This window comes from Rhinatrema bivittatum, chromosome 1 (assembly GCF_901001135.1).
Source record: "Rhinatrema bivittatum chromosome 1, aRhiBiv1.1, whole genome shotgun sequence".
In the NCBI taxonomy this organism is placed as follows: domain Eukaryota; kingdom Metazoa; phylum Chordata; class Amphibia; order Gymnophiona; family Rhinatrematidae; genus Rhinatrema; species Rhinatrema bivittatum.
In genome coordinates, this window is record NC_042615.1 from 226,683,839 (window position 1) to 226,703,916 (window position 20,078).

Sequence of the window (20,078 nt, forward strand, 5' to 3'; positions counted from 1 at the left end):
CGATGTCTTCGCCGCATCTGCCCCAGTGTCACCCCGATTCCTCCCCTTCTGGTGCCGACTCCGCCCCGATCTAGCTACCACACGCGAAAAGGGACTTTTCGCCTGCGAAAGCTATAGAAAATGACCCCCTTAGCCAGTTAGAAAGTATCTGGCTATGTTACGAGGTATATTCAGCAGCAAGGTAAAGCTGATGAATATATGCATATATATATATATTATACACACTTCGGATACATCTTCCTGGCCTAGACCTGCTCTATAGGATGTCTAAACTTACATGAATACTTATGTGGCTAACCCCAAATATTAGTAGTTAGCCATATAAGTTATATGGCTAACTTGTTCTGCCCCCAATCTGCCCAGCACATGCCTACTTTTTGTGTGTGTAACTTTTAGCCACATAAAGGACTTATACAGCTAAGTGGCAGCCACTGAACATAGGCGCACATTCAGCGGCCACTACTTTTTAATCAACTTATTTATTTATTTATAAGTATTTATTTCCCGCGACCTTCAATGTTTGGGGCATGTTACAAAAAAAACATACATAATTGGTAGATGAACAAAAATAAATTCATATAAAAGAATAAAAGAAATACTACAATAAATAAAATTAAAAATAATAATGAGCAGTAAATTGTATTATTGTGAATAAAGAAAAGAACTGAGCTTACAGAGATGGTATTTCACATCGATCGGGAAAAGCTAGCTTAAAAAGGTAATGTTTTAGCGCTTTTTTAAAGTCTTTATTATAGGATAGTAATCTGAAATCAAGGGGTAACGTGTTCCATAAGATTGGGCCTCCGATGGAAAAGGCATGCTCACGTGTCATAACCAGTCTGGTTGATTTGGGGGATGGGACTTCTAGGAGAAACTGATTTTTTTACCTAAGATTTCGGCATGAAATGTATAAATGTAGAGTAGCAGATAACCAGGAGTTGTTATTATGGATGAGGTTGTGTACTATGGTCAAGGTTTTATATTGAATACACCATTTAATTGGTAACCAGTGTAAATGAAAAAGAACTGGAGATATATGATCATGTAGTCTGCAGTTAGAAAGTAATCGTGCTGCAGCAATTTGTACTTAGCCACATAAGTCCCACATATACAGCTAAATAGCGCTGAATGCATTTTGAATATTGGGCCCCTAAAATTTAACCCCCTAAATTTAGGCCTGCTATTCATTTTCCTAGACTCAGGCTCCTAAATTGTTTCTAGTTCTGAAAATCAGTGCTAAGCCTCTAACTTTTTTTCTCTGTCCTAACTCACTGTAGCCACCTATTTTTTAGAGTCCTAAATTTAGGACCCTAATGAAACTAGGAGCCTAATTCTAGATACTCAGCCCTAGTAAATTTTCAAAAGGGACAATTTTAAGAGCCTAACTCCAAAAGTTAGGAGCTTAAACTTTTGAAAATTGGCCCTTAAATGACAGTTTCTTATATTTTTATAATCATCTCAGATGACCTGAGAGTAGCCAGTCAATGTAATAAAACACTTACAAAAGCTTACAGTATGTTTGGACGCATAAATAGAGGTGGTATCTGTGGGGAAAAGTTGGTTTATTGCCTCTGTATAGGTCACTTGTAAAACTCCACCTTGCATAAAGTGTTCAGTTGAGCGTCTGTTTTCCTAACTTGTGCACAGCCATGGGTTAGGAAAATGGACGCTCATAAATTGAGTATCCATTTTCCTAACCTGATCACCGTCAAGACTTTTTTTTTTCTTTCATGTTGCTGCTTTCTGTGGTTTCTCCTACTTAGTATTGCAACAATATTAATTAACAAAGTTAATCTGCCAGTAACTTCTACAGAGGAGTTTTCTAAATATTCAGATAAGTTGGAGAAGTTCCCTTCATTATTAGGCTGTGGCAAACTTTGCTTCTCAGAAAGAAAAGCAATCTTCTTAGTAGCTGTAACCAAATCTGAGGGAGCCTTTAATATCTCAACCAGATATTTTTTAAAGGTAATCAAAGGCAGTTCACCAAGAATCTTTGGGAAATTAAGCAGCCGCAAATTCAAATGTCGGAGAGAATTTTCCAAAAATTCCAGCCTCCAAACATTCCCAGATGATAGCTGCATTGGTATTCTTTAGATTTTTAACTTCTTCCTCCAACTTCTGAAAAAAAGTAGAATGATCCTGAAGAATATTTTCCCTGTTTTTTTACAAATTTATGTAAACCATTGTGATGGTCCTCGAACGGTGATATATAAAAATTATTTAATAAATAATAAATAATTTAATGTAATAAATAAAATAAGTCAGAGGAACCACAGAAAAGCAGTATTTTCTACTTTTTTGTTCAGGTTTTGGAGCGCTTCAAGACTTAACACTAGCTTGGAGCAGACATTAATTTTTTGGGGTTAAAATGTACATGTTGGGCGCACTTTTTTTTTTTACATCAGGAATACTAGCTAATAGCCTCATCAACATGACATTTACATGCGATGAGGCTATTAGCTACATGTTGGTTTGGACGGGCATTTTGGATGAGCTGATCCCCTTATTGCACCAGGGGTTATGGACGTGCATCCAAAATGCACGTCCAACTGCTAGTTAACCTGTGCGCTAGCCTGAGTGCATGACATTGCATCGGCCTGTATATACTTACAAGGATACAACCTCCACAACTGAACACTGTATGCAAAGTGGAGTTTTACAAGTGACCTTTACAGAGGCAATATACCTCATTTTTCCCACAGATACCACCTCTGTTTATGCAACTGAACATGCTATAAGCCTATTGCATTGAGCACCTGAGAGAGGTGAATGTGCACACGGTAAAAAATGAATGCACATTTTTTACGCGTACTTTATTGCATCAGCCTGATTGAGAGGATAGAAGTAGTTCAAAAAAGGGCTACTAAATAACAAATGGCCTGCAAAACAAAGAAAGATTTAAGGCACCCAAAATGTACTCAGAGGAAAGAAGGAAAGAGGAGAAATGATAGAAACATTCAAATATTTGACAGGCTTCAATAAAATATGGGAAGGTGATATTTTCCATAAAAAAGGGAAATTCAAGTACAAGGGTTTATCATATAAAATTAAAGGGAAGAAGGTACAAAGAAAACATGAGAGAGTAAAAACATAAGAAATTGCCATACTGGGTCAGACTCAGGGTCCATCAAGCCCAGCATCCTGTTACCAACAATGGCCAATCCAGGTTACAAGTACCTAGCAATATCCAAACATTAAATATATCCTATGCTACTAATGCTGGTAATAAAGCAGTGGATATTCCCCAAATCAACTTGACTAATAGCAATTTATGGACTTCTCTTCCAGGAACTTGTAGTACTTCTTTACTAAGAGGGTGGTAGATGCCTAGTATACCCTACCAGTGAAAATGTTATTTTATTTGTTACAATTTATGGATTGTCTATCCAATATAAGTTCTAGGCAATGAACAGATTTCCAATATTTAAATACATGATAGTAATAATCACTAAAATAATAAATAAAATACAGAAACCCCCCCCCATAAAAAATCAACTAACACACAATAGTAAGATAACAGCATCTAATTCTAAATAACTTAATAAATAAAAGCAGATTTGCTATATATAGCTCAGCCTGTACCAAATGTCTGAATCTAAGAAAATCTTTTTCTAATTTAATGAGGTTTCTTTTGGAAGCTTCTAGTGGGGGCTGTACAAGAAAAGGTCTGAAATCTGGATCTGGTCATCTTCACTTTTTTATCTGATGGAATACAAAGAAGAATGTCCTCCCTGATCCTAGGTAATAGGCAGAGAAATACTTAACTATTCTGAAAAATAACTTGGGCCCATACCATTCAGGGCCTTAAATGTGAAACAGAGCATTTAAATCAAGCCTGGAATGAAAATGATAGCTATTGTTTTATTGTTACTCATTTTGTTTTATGACTAAAATGTTTTTATATGATTTCTGATTTGCATGCAAATTTGTACTCCACTGTGAACTATAGAATATGAGGAATATCAAAGCTTCTAAACAAATAAATAAATAAATAGATAATGTGGTTTGGCCAAATAGCAGTGATATTGTCCCTAAAATGACAAATTGGAGACCATCCTCCAATGTACCAAATTGCGCTGCCTAAGCCCACATGCCCCCCAGGGCTAGAAAGTTAAGAGATTTTTTTAGATCCCCTCAGTCTTTCTCCTCAGGGATCAAGAAGAAACCATTTTCAGTTGAGGTATCTTTGCATAACTGGAAACGGCAGAATCCTCCTATAGTTGGTGCCATGATTCAGCCCAGTTTCAGCCCAGTTTCAGCCCAGTTGGTGCCCATGATTCAGCCCAGTTTCAGCCCAGTTTCAGCATTCCCCTCTGCATAAATTTTAATTATGTTATTAACCCCATATATCTTAATCCAAGTTAATTCGACCTGTTCATTGTAAGACATTTACTTGTCATTGTTATTGTTTAGAATGTAAACCGAATTGATCAATAATTCTGTTATTGGAAAGTCAGTATAGAAAAATGCGAAATAAATAAATAAAGAAGTAGATAAGTTGCACTCTATGGTTAAGAGGAATACTGGAGCCATACCAACAAGCTTCATTGATGCAGAATAGCACAAGTCCACTATGGCCCATTGTTCGAGATCAATGCAGAGACTGACACTATCAAATGAATCTCTTTTCTGCGAGGATATTCCACCAGTGCCAGCTACTGGTACAGGTACAAGACACTTATTGATGCACAACCTTTTTGGTGCTGAGACATTTCTATTGGCACCAAACATGCAAAATAGATGGAAACCAAACCTACAAAATAGAAAATTCCTTTGCCTATGCCAATTCTGGTTTCAAAATCAGATGGCTTTTCTCTGGCAAGTCTTCCAACAGGATTAGGTTATCATTCTGTTATGGAAAAAAATGAGGCTGAATTTTGTGAAGAAGTACTTTAAGGATGTGCAAGATTTGCCTCCTCCTCCTCCTCTGTTGGAACAAATGTTGCCAGTTCTGGTGGCTTCCAAGTTGAGCAGTCAATTAATTACAGTGCCTTATTGACATTGAGCAAAAAAGTTCCAGAATTAGATCTATTTTCAATCTAATGACTCACCACCTTCAAGAAATAGGACAACCCCTATTACAACTACAGTAATAAAATTATTGGCCTTATAGATAGACATGTAGTAATGGGGGAAGAGTCATAGTTTTAGCAAAGGGAAGTCTTTCCTTACCAATCTATTAGATTTTTTTAAAGATGTAAATAAACATATGGATAAAGGTGAGCCAGTTGATATAGTGTATTTGAATTTTCAGGAGGCACTTCATGACACTACTCAGCAAATTAAAAAGTCATGGAATAGGAAGCAGTGACCTATTGTAGATTGATAATTGGTTAAAAGATAGGAAATAGAGAATAAAACTAAATGGTTATTTTTCCAAATAGAAAAAAAGGTCATTTGTGGAGTCCCCAGGGATTTGTATTAGGCTATTTACTATATTCATATATGATCTGGAAAAAGGAACAATTACCGAGATGATCATATCTGCAAATGACACAAAATTATTCAAAGTTGTTAAAACTACAGCAGATTGTGAGGAATTAAAGAACTTTGTAAGACTAGGAGACTGAACATCTACAGTAAATAGCAAATGAAATGTAATCTAGACAAGTGCAAATTGATACCCATAAGGAAAAAAATCCCAACTACTGTTGTAGAATGTGTTAGGATTTCGCCTGCTACACAGACTTATTCTAATTTCAGCTGAGGCCCTCAGTATGCCTCATCATTAGTCTTCTCAAGTTCCTCCTCACTGTCCTTGCCATGCCAAAGTTCCAGCCCTATGTAAACCCGTCTTGCCATGGTAGCCTTGTCTTCTCCTGAGCTGTGACCTAACCCTTGTTCTTGCCTTGCTTTGCCTTGAGGCCCTCGGGCCTATCCTGCCTTGTTCCCTATCTTGAGGCTTCTGGCCTATTCTCTCTTGTATCCTACCTTGGGGCCTTTGGGCCTATTCTGTCTGTTCCAAGCCTTGTTGCCTTCGAGTTTCTGTGTTTTTTGTTTCCCTTGCCTGCCTTGTCTAAGTCCTACTCTAGTCTGCCTTGTTGGTCTTGCCCTGTCTTTTCCAGTGTCCAGTCCTGCCTTTTCCAGAGTCCTGTCCTTGCCTTGTCTCACCCTTGTCTTGTCTAGTTCCAGGTCCTGCTTAGTATCCACCCTTTCCTTGTCCTACCAGCCTGGTCCTGCCTGCCAAGCCTTCCTTGTTCAGCCTACCTTGCCCTGCTTGCCAAGCCTGTCCAGGCTTTCCTGCCTTTCCAAGCCTTGTCTCTAGCCTGCCTTATCCAAGCCTTGCCTGTGTGGACTCACCACTATGATGAACTGCCTCCACAGAGAACAAGTGGCCCCAGAACCCAAGGGCTCAACCTGCAGGGGGAGAAGGCTGGCTAGGTGTAAGACTGGCCTTTGTCTTGTCCCAAGTCCTGCTCTGTAGTCCCGTGCCACTCCCCAGGTGGGTTTCCTGGTCCCTGGGGCTGTAACACAATGCTATATTCCATATTAGGAATCTTCATCTACTATTAAGTCCTTTGCTGGCTCCGGGTTCAAATTCCACTCCGATGAAGCTATATAGACTGGTTGAGGAACCACCAGTGCTGGCTTCTCTGTAACCAGCTGTGTCTGCTTCCTGGCTTCTGATATCTCTGATGTAGAGCCCCTCCTTGATTCCTCTGTATCCTTAGTAGCTGGAGTCTTCACCATGCCATCCTCTGGGCTCTCCGTGGACTCTTTCTCCAAGTTCCCCACAGTGCTTCCCTCTGGGTTCTCCATGGTTTCCACCTCTGTACACTCTGGCCACTTGCTCATGCCGGTTGCTGGCTCCTCATGCTTGCCTTTCCATGCCCTTTCTCTCTGGGCTTCTCATGGGAGGTGTTTTGGGGCTCACAGTAGTGTTTGGGCACCTACAGGGTCTTCATCTGGACCACCTGTAAAGCTGACTTCCACCTTCTCAACACTGCCTCCTACTGGGCAGTCTGTGTCACTCTCCATAGGGCTCTCTGTGACGCCTCTCTCAGGTTTATTCACAGCCCCCTTCTCTGCGCTACTCATGGGAGCAGTCCATGGACTTCTGGTAGTGTTTGGGCACCCTACAGGGTCTTCATCCTGACCCCCTGTAGCATTGCTCAACTGCTGGACCTCCACTGAGTCGTCTGCGGTAGCTTCCTCAGCTCCCTGATCACATATGCTCTTCTTTAAAGAGACATCAATAAGAGCCTGGCTTGCTTTGAGGTTCTTTTTCCCTGAATTAAGGCAAGCCAGTGCTTTATGAGGCTCTCCTGTAGCATCCTCTGCTGTTCCAGGACTCTCTGCAGCAACATTTGCCAACCTTCTTCAGTCATGCTCTCAGACTGCAGCATTCTGGTGCTGCATTAGCCTGGCTGCTCCACTCCATGTTTTCCTGTGGCTGCACAACTTACCTGCAGAGTAGCTTACTTGATGGAAGAGGGCCCGCCCAGTTTCCATTCACCACACTCACAGTACACTCTGGCAGCTTTTCTCCAGGGCCACACCTTACTCAGCACAGCCTTGCTGCACAGGTGTTTCTTTTTCTTTTCAAGGCAAAAAAGTAAAAAAAAAAGCCTGCTTGACCAGCGATAACTTACTGTTAAATCCCTGTCTAACTCCCAGCAGGGCTTCTCCCTTTAGCCAGTTCAATTCTAAAACTTCCTGTTTGTCCCTACAACCAGGCCCACTCACTGTTTCCTCTCTTCCTGAAACATTTTCTCTTCAGTGCATTTTCTGCCACACCCTTTCACAAACTACCATGTACTCCTGCACTCTGTACTTAGTTATAGAGCCACAGGCCCCCTGGGTTCTGTACAGCATTTAGAATCACAGGTCACCTTCACAACTGTCTGCACTCCATACATGCACTTTCTTGGAGGCTGGGCTTTTCCTGTGCACTGCTTAGAAAAACTCCTACACATGACACCATATGTGGGAACAAGTGGTGAATCCCACAGGCCTGGAGACAAATTAGACTGACTCTAGCCTTTCTTAAAACATTAAGCTTTATTACACCTTCACACATGCCCAATAGTAGACTTACAGGTGTTTCTTCGTCTCAGCTCAGTGTTTGGATAGTATTACATATAGGAGCTGCCTTCCTCCCGGAGACCTGGCCTGGTCCCCTTATCCCCACCTGGATCCCAGCTCTTATTCTGCAGTCTCTAGTTATACCCTCTAAAACCCACCTGCCCTGCAGGATCCCACCCATAGGGCATTCTCTCCTTAAGGCATTTCAGTGGACTAGGTATCAGGGCTGGTGCTAGATTTTTTGCTGCCCTGTAGGAACAATTACTGTGCCCTCTCCTCACGATTCATTCAGTCTCTGTCTCAGCCCATCAAATAAAGCCCCTACCCCCTCACCTCTGTCACACATGCAAAACACAGACCAAATATTTAATTGAGAGATCAGAAAGTATAAACAGAAACGTGCTGAGAAGAACTGAACTGAAACGCACAAAAAGCCAGTCTCTGCATGCAGAACAACGATGGAAAAACAGGAACATTACCATTCTTCATAAAACATTAAATAATAAAATCAAGAAATATAAAACAATCATAATAGTAAAATCATATTCGTAAAAAGAATAAATATTTCAAACCTGTTAATGAATAAGAGTATCCAATAATTAAAAAATATTCTATTTCTACCCCAAAATTAAATATTTCAAAAGAGCAGAAACATCAAATTAAAACTAATAAGGATTAAAATATCTCCTGCTCTTCATGCCTGGGATCTTTTGATTTCCAGTCACCCTGAGATCATCGTATACTGGGGGAGGTAGGGCTGTACAAATTTTATCTTCCCTCTCTCACACACGCACAATAACACATTCATTATCTCACACATTCTGTCTTACATACACAGGCTCCTTCTCCCTACAGATATGTGTGTGTGTGTGCCTGTGAGAGCCTATATGTGACACATAGACTCACAGGCACACATTCACAAACATACACTTAAGCACACACGCTTTCACAGACACATTCACTAGGCTGTCGCACAGACACACACATATGTGCTCTTTCAGTCACATAGGCTGTTACTCAGATACACACATACATGGGCTCTCAGATGCAAAAACATAGGCTCTCTCTCTCACACAGACACATGCTCTCTCACACAGACACACACACAGATGCTTTCATACAGACACATACACACATGCTCTCACAGACACACACAGGCTCTCACTCATACACACATACAAGTTCATACATATACATACAGAGCTTTCTATTGTGATTGGGCCATGGTGGGATGAGCTCTACCACAGCCCAATGGCCTTCCTGCTTGGGGGGGGGGGAGTGGACAAATAAAAAGCAGGCCTCTCCTATAGCCGCCAGCAGCCTCTTTCCTTTTTCAGCCACCGATGGGTTGAGCTCTGCCGGAGGCCTCTGTCTTTCTTCTGCTGCTGGCGGCCTCTCCTTCTTCAGCCTCCAGCGGGTTGAGCTCAGTCAGTGGCATCTCTCTTTCTTCAGCCGCTGGAGGCCTGTGGCATCTTTCCTTCCTCACTGTCAGCAGGTTAAGCCCCACTGGCAGTGTCCTTCAGCCACCGGCAGATTAAATGCTGGGCCTGCCAGGCATCTAGCCTGGTCCTGCACTGGTAAATATGGGACCACTACGGGCACTGCCTCATAGAGGTTAAAAGCAGACAATCATGTCTAAGATTTAAAAGTAGCCTTAAAAAGGTATTTTTTTTAGATGAGATTTAAACATAGTGAGAGAGGGAGCATGACGCACCAATTCAAAAAGACTATTCCAAGCACACAAATGTAGCCAGGTGGAAAGCACAGAGTCAAGAATTGGCAGTAGAGGTGAAGGGTACAGATAGGCGTGACTTGTCTGATGAGTGAAGTGTACAAGGAGGGGTATAGAGAGAAATAAGAGAGGAGAGGAAGTCAGGTGCTGCAGAGTGAAGGCATTTTCAGGAAAGAAAGATGAGCTTGAACTGTATGTGGGAGCGGATAGGGAGCCAAGGCAGTAACTTCAGAAAAGTATAGCGACTTTGGTGAAAGATAAGTCGCGCAGCTGAATTTAGGATAGATAATAGTGGAGAGATATGGCTTGCTAGGAGACCTATGAGAAACTGGTTGCAATAGTCTAAGATGGAGTTGAGAGAGTGGATAAGGATTCTGAAAATGTGTTCAGAAAGGAAGGCATGGATTTAGGTGATGTTATAGTGAAAGAAAGGCACACATTTTAGCAAAGTTTTGGATATGAGTGGAGAAGGAGAGAGAAGAATCAAAGATGTCTCCTAAGTTATGAGCTGAGGTAGGAGGAAGAGGGGAGGTTGGCTTGGGGTGAAATATAAGGAGCTCTGTGTTGGCCATGTTGTATTTAAGGTAACTGTGGAACATCCAAGCAGCAATGTCAGACAAGCAGGCTGAGATCTAGGGCTTGATTTCTAGTGAAATTTCTGGTGTAGAAAGGTAAATATGGGAGTCATCAACATAAAAATGGTATTGAAAGCCATGAAAGGAAATTAGAATATCAAGGGAATTAGTATATAGGGAAGAAGAGGCCCAGGACAGAACCCTGAGGTATACCAGTTTGATAGTAGAATGGCAGTAGAGGAGAAACCACTAGAGAAAATGCTAAAATTGTGATGGGAGAGGTAAGAAGAGAACCAAGATAGGACAGAGTCCCAAAATCAAAGTGAGGACAGAGTATCAAGGTTTAGGAGGTGATCAACAGTGTCAAAAACAGTAGATAGGTCAAGGAGGTTAAGGACTGAGAAAAAGCCTTTGGCTTTAGCCATAAATAGGTGATTGGAGACTTTGGTAAAGGCTGTTTCAATTGAAAATAGAGGGTGAAAATCATACCAGAATGAATCAAAAAAATCAAGACATCAGCATGTTCAAGTAGTTTGGAGCAAAAGGGAGATAGAATGATAGTTCGCAGGACAGGTAGTATCCAGTGAAGGTTTTTAAGGAGTGGTATGATTACAGCATGTTTGAAGGCAGCAGGAACATAACAGTGAAGAGTGATTGATTGAGGATGTGTCAGATGGAAGGGATGACTGCAGTGGAGAGAGAGCTGAGGAATTAAGTGGGAACAGGGTCAGAGGCACAAATAGTGAGTTTGGAGGAAGAGAGAAGACAAACAGTTTCTTCCTCTTGTGAATTCAGGAAAGGAGGAGAGAATGGCAGAGGCCAAGAGAAGGGTAGAGGAAAGAAGTAGGGGGAGAAGCAGGTAAAGGTGACCTGGTTGAGAACGCAAGACTAATTTTGTGAATCTTGTAATGGCAGTAGTTAACCATAGATTGGGCAGAGAGTGAAGGGGGGGAGGAAAGTTAGGGAAGTTTGAGGAGGTAATTGAGTGTGGCAAAGAGATGGCGAGGGTTGGAAGTAAGAGAGTTATATCGATGAAAAAGGGGTAACATCTTCTTCAAAGATTTGCCTAGAGGCCCCAGAATTTGGAAATGGGTAATAGGATTTTTCTTCAAGCTGTCTATTTTCCAGGAAACCAGAATCAGACAGCAGATAGCTTAAGTCACCAACTTCAACCACATGAATGGTTTCTACAATTTCAGACAAAATAGGAACTTTTCCAACATTGGGACACTCCGCAAATAGACTTCTCAAAATCCCTGAACAACAAGCTTCCTGCATACTGTTCCAGGAGACCAGTAAGGGACAAAATGGCTGTAAATGCATTCTTAATTCTTTGGAATCAAGAACTTCTTTATGTATTTCCCCTAATTCCTCATATATCTACAATAATTCAAAAGCTGTGGGGGGGGGGGGGATATGAATTGATAACCAATTTTTGGCCTCATCAAATCTGGTTTCCATGGCTTCAATGCCTATCAGTTCAACAATCAATACCACTGTGGATATTACCATCCTTCATCATGCATTACAATAGAAATGTTCGACATCCCAACCTTCAGTCTTTGGCTCTGATGGCATGGGTGTTGAAGCCAACTAGTGTCAACTATGCAGTTGCCCTGTGAAGTCTTACTCTCTCCTTTTCTTCAGTTTTTTCTCAATAGAGTAGTTTTGAAAACTCATCCTAGATTTCTCCCAAAAGTGGTTTCCCGATTTCATTTAAATCAATCCATTGTATTACCAACAATTTTTCCGAGATCTCACTCCCATAAGGGCAAGTAGGATTTCCACATATTGAACTGCAGAAGAGCATTACTGTTCTATTTGGAAAGAACAAAATCCCACAAGAAATCATCATACCTTTCCATTTCTTTTAGCTCAGTCAAGAGGGTTTTTTCAGTTTCAAGGAGGACTCCTTCAACTTGGAACTCTGATGGATCTCTGATGGATCGTGCTACAATCAAGCCAAAATCTTTCAAATAATGTGAAAACCCATTAGGTTAGGGCTACAGCAGCATCCTAAGCACATCTTCACTCTGCTTCCATAGATGATATCTTTAGGGCTGCCACTTGGTCTTCCATTCATACTTTCACTGCTCATTACTGCCTAGAAAATGTTTCTTGGCAAACAGCAGTTGTGATAAAGCAAGCCTGTGAAACTTATTTAATTAATTATTTCAATTCTTCCCTCCAATGATCTATTGAAATGCAAAACAAACCAAAAATATGCAACCTTCAACTTGAGAGTCTCCATTTGTATAGCTGACTTTATCCTGCTTGCCCACAGAGAAGGCTGTTACTCCCCATAATAAGTGTTCTCTATAGATAGAATCCCACCTCCCTCCCCTCAGTTGATGTTTAGGTGATTCGTATGCAGGGGTAGCTCCAGAAGGGAGGTGGGGGGGGGGGGGTCTAGGTTCCCCTCAGACAAAAATCTTTTACTCCCAGCTATGCCTTCAGTCTGGCTGGACCACTTTCACCAGTTAAATGGAAAGGTACTTGGCACTTGCCCACCCTGAAATTTACTGTGCTCCCTTTATAACATCCAATCAAAAATTTCTAGAGTTGTTGCTGCTCATGTAGTGTGTGACTCTATGGGAAAATCTGCAAATGATCAGAAAGACTGATAAGAGAGCTTTTTCTTGACACCATCACATGATGTCACCTACTTGTGTGGGTGATTTATCCTGTTGTCTACAGAGAACACATGTTACAAGTGAGCAACTTAGCTTTTTGAGTCATTCTGCTCAAAACATAAAATAGAATCAAATAAGCAAGCAAAATATAAAACAATGCAAAAGTACAAACAGCAGTATTCAATGTACAAAATCCAAGGATAAAATATAATTAATAATCTGTAGAACCAAATGAAAATGAGCCTAAGGAAAAATATAGCCCCAAACCAAACCAGTGGAAATGATATTCTGCACATATGGCCATATTGAATTGTCTAAAAATCAGAGACTAAAAGCTAAAATTAGAGGTTAGAAAATTGGCAAAATTACACTGTCTTCAGCTGCTTATGGAAGGGAAAAAGTTTTTCACTCGCTGAAGCTCCTTTAGCATCATATACCAAAGACATACAGAACAAAGGAAGGCTCTATTACATGTAATTGTCAGCCTAGCCTCCTTAATAGATGGGATCACCAGTAAAACATCCTCCTGGGACCTTAAACTACAGGGAAGGATATAAAGACCCAGGCGGTTCTAGGTCTTCTGAGCTATGGGAAGGGAACTTTTGTCTGCCTGTATTCTTTGGTTATACTGGCTGCAGTACTGTAGAACCTGAATCCTCTTAACTGCTTGTATTCTGTTACATTCTTTCATTCTCCTGGTATGGGATCTAAATAACCCTTTACAGTTACATATTGTATTAGCTAGTTACCCCAATAGTGCTGAACATTCTTTGCTATTACATTTTAAACAAAAGTAGCTGATGGTTAAAATTAAGATTTGTCCAAACAAAACAACCAAAGCTCAAAGTGCACTTTACAACGTAAATTATCCAGTCAACTAAGTGCACAATAAATTTGATTTGGTTGTGGTTATAATAACTTCATTTATTTTAAATGGTGACTCCTTCTTTACATCCCACACAGATAAGGCATACAGGGGACTGCTGTTAAACTGTATGCCTTATCTGTGTGGGATGTAAAGAAGGAGTCACCATTTAAAATAAATGAAGTTATTATAACCACGACCAAATCAAATTTATTGTGCACTTAGTTGACTGGATAAAATTAAGATTTGCAATTTATTCTCCTTCGCTATCCAAAAAATTAAACCAAGAAGGTTACCATTTATATACTACCTTACAGAAATGTTGTTTTAAAACATTCTATCACAAATGATATTTCCTGATACCATTTAAAATACATTCAGAAGTCAATTTTCAAAAGGCATTTAGCTGGGTAAATACGTATTTACCCAGATTAAATGGTCTGACTTAAAACTGCCCTCCTGAAATGTGGCTAAAAGTACACATGGGTTGATTAACATGTGTACTTTTATCCGCATGTCAGTGAGTTTAGATTGTGTTAGGGAATGTCAGTTTAGTGGACCCTTGCGCCGACCTACAGGAGCCTGGGAAAGGTATTCAAAAATCTCTAGTATACCACAGGCTGGGAGGCAGACGTTCAGGCTGGATGTAGAGGTGCTCTTCACCCTGGAAGCTGGTACTCCCCCGGGAGGAGCCCGTAGGAGCCCAACCGCTGGGACTTAGGTGGCTTCACCCTTGGAAGCCGAAGCCCCCCTGGGAGGAGCCCGTAGGGGCCCGGCCACTGGGACTTAGGCGGTAGTGGATCAGGACTGGAAACTGGAACCAGACTAGGACAGTAGGACAGTACTGTAATGGGGCTCGGGTTCTGGAACCAGGCAGGAACTGTAGCAAGACTCGGGTACTGAAACCAGGCAGGAACTGTAGCAGGACTCGGGTACTGGAACCAGGCAGGAACAGTAGCAGGTAAACAGGAACCAGGCAGGTACTGTAGCAGGCAAGCAGGAACCAAGCAGGCACTGTAGCAGGCAAGCAGGAACGGAGCGATTAGCAAAGCAGGACGCTCTGGGACACAGCGCAACAGGTATCCGGTAGGTAAGCCCGTTGCAAGGCAAAGACTGGGTGACCGTGGCCGGCTTATCAAGGCTGTGGCGTCTGATGTCAGGATTTGGGCGGAGTCACCACTGGTGGGAAACGGCCTAGAAAAGCGCCCAAGTAGCGCGTGTGCACGCGCCTAGAGACAGGGCATCCATGGACAGCTTCCCGGCGGTGCGGCCCTCGCCGGGACACCGCCGAACAAGACAGGAACTAGGCTGGTGAAAGCGGGAACAGGTCCAGAAACACGGAGGTAAGGGTCTGGTTGCGGTGCTCGTGGCCAGAACCGCAACAGTACCTCCCCTCTTACGCCCCCTCTTAGCCGGTCCAGGTTTACTCGGGTGGTCCAAATGGAACTGCCGTAATAAGTCCTTGTCAAGGATGTTACGGGCCGGTTCCCAAGAATTATCCTCGGGTCCGCAACCCTCCCAGGCAAGCAGGTACTCCCATCGGCGTTGATGAAATCGGACATCCAAGACCTCACGGACTTGATACGTAACCTCGTCCGGTACTGAAGGGTGCGAGGGTTCAGGAGCCCAGGAGTGGTACCTGGATAAAACAAGAGGCTTCAGCAATGACACATGGAACACGTTGTGTATGCGCATGGAGGAGGGTAGGCGTAGTCGGTTCGAGACTGCTCCCACTCGTTCTGCGACTCGAAATGGTCCACAGAATCTTGGAGCTAGTCTTCGAGACGGAATACGTAGCTGAAGATTTTTGGTACTTAGCCAGACACGATCTCCTGGGAGGAAGATAGGTGCTGGCTGACGATGCCTATCCGCCCATTTCTTGGCGGACTGGGTGGCTTTACGGATCTTTCCCTGGATAGACGTCCACAAGGAAAGAAGCTGGCGAGGTGAAATTTGCACTGCCGGGAGTGCACTAGGTTCAGGTGAAGGCAAGGGCAGTCGAAGTTGCTTCCCATAGACGACCAGGAAAGGCGAACTTCTAGTAGCAGCATGCGTGTGATTATTGTACGAGAACTCCGCCCATGGGAGTAGCTGGGCCCAATTATCTTGGCGTTCGTTCACGAACGAACGGAGAAAAGTCTTCAGGGTTCGGTTAGTTCATTCCGTTTGCCCATTACTTTGAGGATGGAACGCAGACGAAAGACTAAGTTGCACATTGAAGCATTTGCAAAGTGCCTTCCAATAACGAGCAGTAAACTGTGGTCCTCTGTCGGAGACTATATCCTGTGGGAGACAGTGAAGTCTGAAGATTTGCTGGGTGAAAAGGTTAGCTAGGTCAGATGCAGAAGGCAATTTTGGCAGGGGGACAAAGTGCGCCATCTTGGTGAATCGGTCTACGGTTACCCAAATGACCGAGTTACCTGCTGAGACGGGAAGATCCACAACAAAGTGAGTGGAGATGTGTGTCCAAGGCTCCACGGGATGGGCAATGGTTGCAACAGACCTCTGGGCTTCCCAATGAGCGGCTTCTGCACAGCACAGATCGGGCACGAGCTCACAAAAGCTTGGACGTCCTGTCTCACCATCGGCCACCAGTAGAATCTGTTCAACAAGTCTAAGGTCCCTTTGCAGCCAGCATGGCCCCCCCGTGAGGGAGACATGGGCCCAAGAGAGAACTGCTCTCTGGGAGCGATATGGAACGACGGTCTTCCCTTGAGAGGACACCAAGGTTGTTGCTAGACTGACTTTCACAGGATCCAAAATAAACTGAGGCATGTCAGGGGTCTCTTCGATCTCAGAAGAGCGCGAGAGCGCATCAGCTCGAACATTCTTAGAGCCGGGTCGATAGCGTAAGGTAAAGTCGAACCGGTCAAAAAACAGCGACCACCGGGCTTGTCTTGGGTTCAGGCGTTGGGCTTGCTTCAAGAATGCTAGGTTTTTGTGATCGGTGTAAATTGTAACAGGATGGTTGGCTTCTTCCAACCACTGTCTCCATTCCTCCAGGGAAAGTTTCACGGCTAGCAACTCTTTATCTCCAACACATTAGTTGCTCTCCGCCGGAGAGAATTTCTTCAAGAAATAAGAACAGGGTAGCAATTGTCCAGAATCTGAGTACTGGCTCAGCACGGCCCCCACGGCCACATTGGAGGCATCCACTTCCACCACAAAGGGCCGGCTGGGATCCGGATGACGAAGACAGGTGTCTAACAGGAAGACTTCCTTAAGGGCCTCGAAGGCTTGGCAGGCGGGACAGGCCAATCCACCGCGTTGGCCCCCTTTCGGGTGAGGGCAGTCAATGGAGCCACAATACGAGAGTAGTGAGGAATAAAGTGACGGTAGAAATTGGAAAAACCGAGGAAGCGTTGCAACACTTTAAGGCCCTTAGGCTGTGGCCAATTCTTAATTGCCGCCACTTTCTCAGGATCCATTTGAAAACCTGTTGCAGAGACTTTGTAGCCCAGGAACGGCAGGGTCTTTTCAAAGCTGCATTTTTCCAGTTTCGCGTACAGACCATGCTCCCTGAATATTTGGAGCACTTGGCGGACCTGCTGACAATGTGAAGGCAGGTCCTGAGAGTAGATTAACACATCGTCGAGGTAAACGATTACGCAGGTGTTCAGAAGGTCCCGCAACACCTCATTCATAAGGTGCTGGAACACCGCCGGTGCATTACATAAGCCAAAAGGCATCACAAGATACTCGTAATGCCCATCTCTGGTATTAAACGCGGTTTTCCACTCATCTCCGGGACGGATTCTGACTAAGTTGTATGCTCCTCGTAAGTCCAACTTTGTGAAAATCTTCACTCCCTGGAGCTGATCGAGGAGCTCTGGGATTAACGGGAGCGGGTAACGGTCTCGCTTAGTAATGGAATTTAGGCCTCGATAGTCTATACACGGTCTCAGCGAGCCGTCCTTCTTGCTGACAAAAAAGAAGCCTACCCATGCAGGCAACTTGGACGGGCGAATAAACCCCTTGGCCAAGTTCTCTGAAATGTACTCGGACATGGCCCGGGTCTCAGGTAAGGATAAGGGATACACCCTTCCACGGGGAAGCATAGTACCAGGTAACAAGTCTATAGCGCAGTCATACGGACGGTGCTGAGGAAGGATCTCTGCCTTGTTCTTGGAAAATACATCCGTAAAGTCCTCATAAGGTGCAGGAAGACCTAAGGCAGAGTGCATCAATGGAAGTGCGGACATCTTAGGCACTTTCATACAATTAGCTAAGCAGAAAGGATTCCACTTGACAATCTGTAACGTATCCCACTGAATCGTGGGGGAGTGCTTCTGTAACCATGGCAACCCTAGCCCCACAGGGTGGACAGCCTTATCCAACACTAGGAAGGCTATCTCCTCCGAATGGATCGCCCCGGTGCGGATAGTAACGGGTGCCATGACATCAGGACAGGTCCTGGAAGGAGCGTCCCCTGGATAGAGGTAATTCATAACGGGACCTCCCGTCTTTGCGTAGGGATGCGCAACTGAGAGACTAGGTCCTGCAGGATGAAATTACCTCCGGCTCCCGAGTCTAGGAACGCCATCGTCTCAAACGATCCTCCAGGATATTCCAGGGTAACAGGGACGGTACATTGAGGAGCTGTAGCCCAGCCTAGGAGGAGCTCCTCCGGACCTCCTAGGCATTGGCATTTTCCGCACGCTCCTGGCAGCGCGCCAAGAAGTGGCCCTTCTGACCACAATATAAACACAACTTCAACGAACGGCGACGTTGCCTTTCTTCAGCAGAAAGCAAGGCCCGTCCCAGCTGTATAGGTTTACAGGTGGGAACATCTGGACGAGAAATCTTGGGAGAGGATACAGGTCTCGATGGCCCACGGGCAGGACTATGGCGAGAGGAGTGCTGCTCCTTGGCCCGTTGTTGTAGGCGGCGGTCAATGCTAGCAGCCATCTCAATCAAAGCGTTGAGGTCCTCCGGCAGATCTCATCCTTTATGCGTCTGGACAGACCTTCCAAGAAGATGGCCTTAAGACTACCATCCTGCCAACCTACTTCTTGGGCTATAGTCCGAAACTCCATAGCATAATCTGCCAAGGAGCGCGCCCCCTGTCAGAGTTGCAGCAGATCAGATGTAGCCGTGGCTACTCGGGCGGGCTCATCAAAGGCCGACGAAAGTTCGAGATGAACTGTTGTAAGTTCGTTAGCGAAGGATCATTGTTTTCCCAAAGGGAAGAAGCCCATATTAAGGCTTTTCCATCAAGCAGGGACAGGCTGTACGCCACTTTTACCGCATCCGAGGGGAACTGCTGAGGCAGCAGAGAGAACCGTACAAAACATTGGTTCAGAAAGCCACGACAGGTCCTTAAATCTCTAGCGTAGCAGAAGGGAGAGGGTAGCTGAGTCACTGAAGAGCTGTGTCCCTCGGGGACCCTGCCAGGAGGAGGCAGGGCCTACAGGCTCGCAGATAGCCATTCCACCGTGGTTGCCAGTGTATCAATGCAGCTCTGGTGCTGTAGCATCTGCTGAGCCATCCCAGGCAGATCCAAGGGAGCGGACACATCCGCCGAGCCCATGGCCTTGCAATCTGTTAGGGAATGTCAGTTTAGTGGACCCTTGGGCCGACCTGCAGGAGACTGGGAAAGGTATTCAAAAGTCTCTAGCATACCACAGGCCAGGAAGCAGATGTTCAGGCTGGACGTAGAGGTGCTCTTCACTCTGGAAGCTGGTACTCCCCCGGGAGGAGCCCGTAGGAGCCCAACCACTGGGACTTAGGTGGCTTCACCCTTGGAAACTGAAGCCCCCCCGGGAGGAGCCCATAGGGGCCCGGCCGCTGGGACTTAGGCGGTAGTGGATCAGGACTGGAAACTGGAACCAGACTAGGACTGTAGGACAGTACTGTAACGGGGCTCGGGTTCTGGAACCAGGCAGGAACTGTAGCAAGACTCGGGTACTGAAACCAGGCAGGAACTGTAGCAGGACTCGGGTACTGGAACCAGGCAGGAACAGTAGCAGGTAAACAGGAACCAGGCAGGTACTGTAGCAGGCAGGCAGGAACCAAGCAGGTACTGTAGTAGGCAAGCAGGAACGGAGCGATTAGCAAAGCAGGACGCTCCGGGGCACAGCGCAACAGGTATCCGGTAGGTAAGCCCGTTGCAAGGCAAAGACTGGGTGACTGCGGCCGGCTTATCAAGGCTGCGGCGTCTGATGTCAAGATTTGGGCGGAGTCACCACTGGTGGGAAACGGCCTAGAAAAGCACTCAAGTGGCGCGCGCGCCTAGAGACAGGGCATCC

General features: G+C 44.4%; 1 protein-coding gene across 1 annotated transcript in view; it reads left to right on the top strand.

The window, feature by feature from the left end:
* POLN (DNA polymerase nu) overlaps positions 1–20,078 on the top strand; it is a 419,903-nt gene that overhangs the window by 83,705 nt on the left and 316,120 nt on the right. The window lies entirely within an intron of this gene.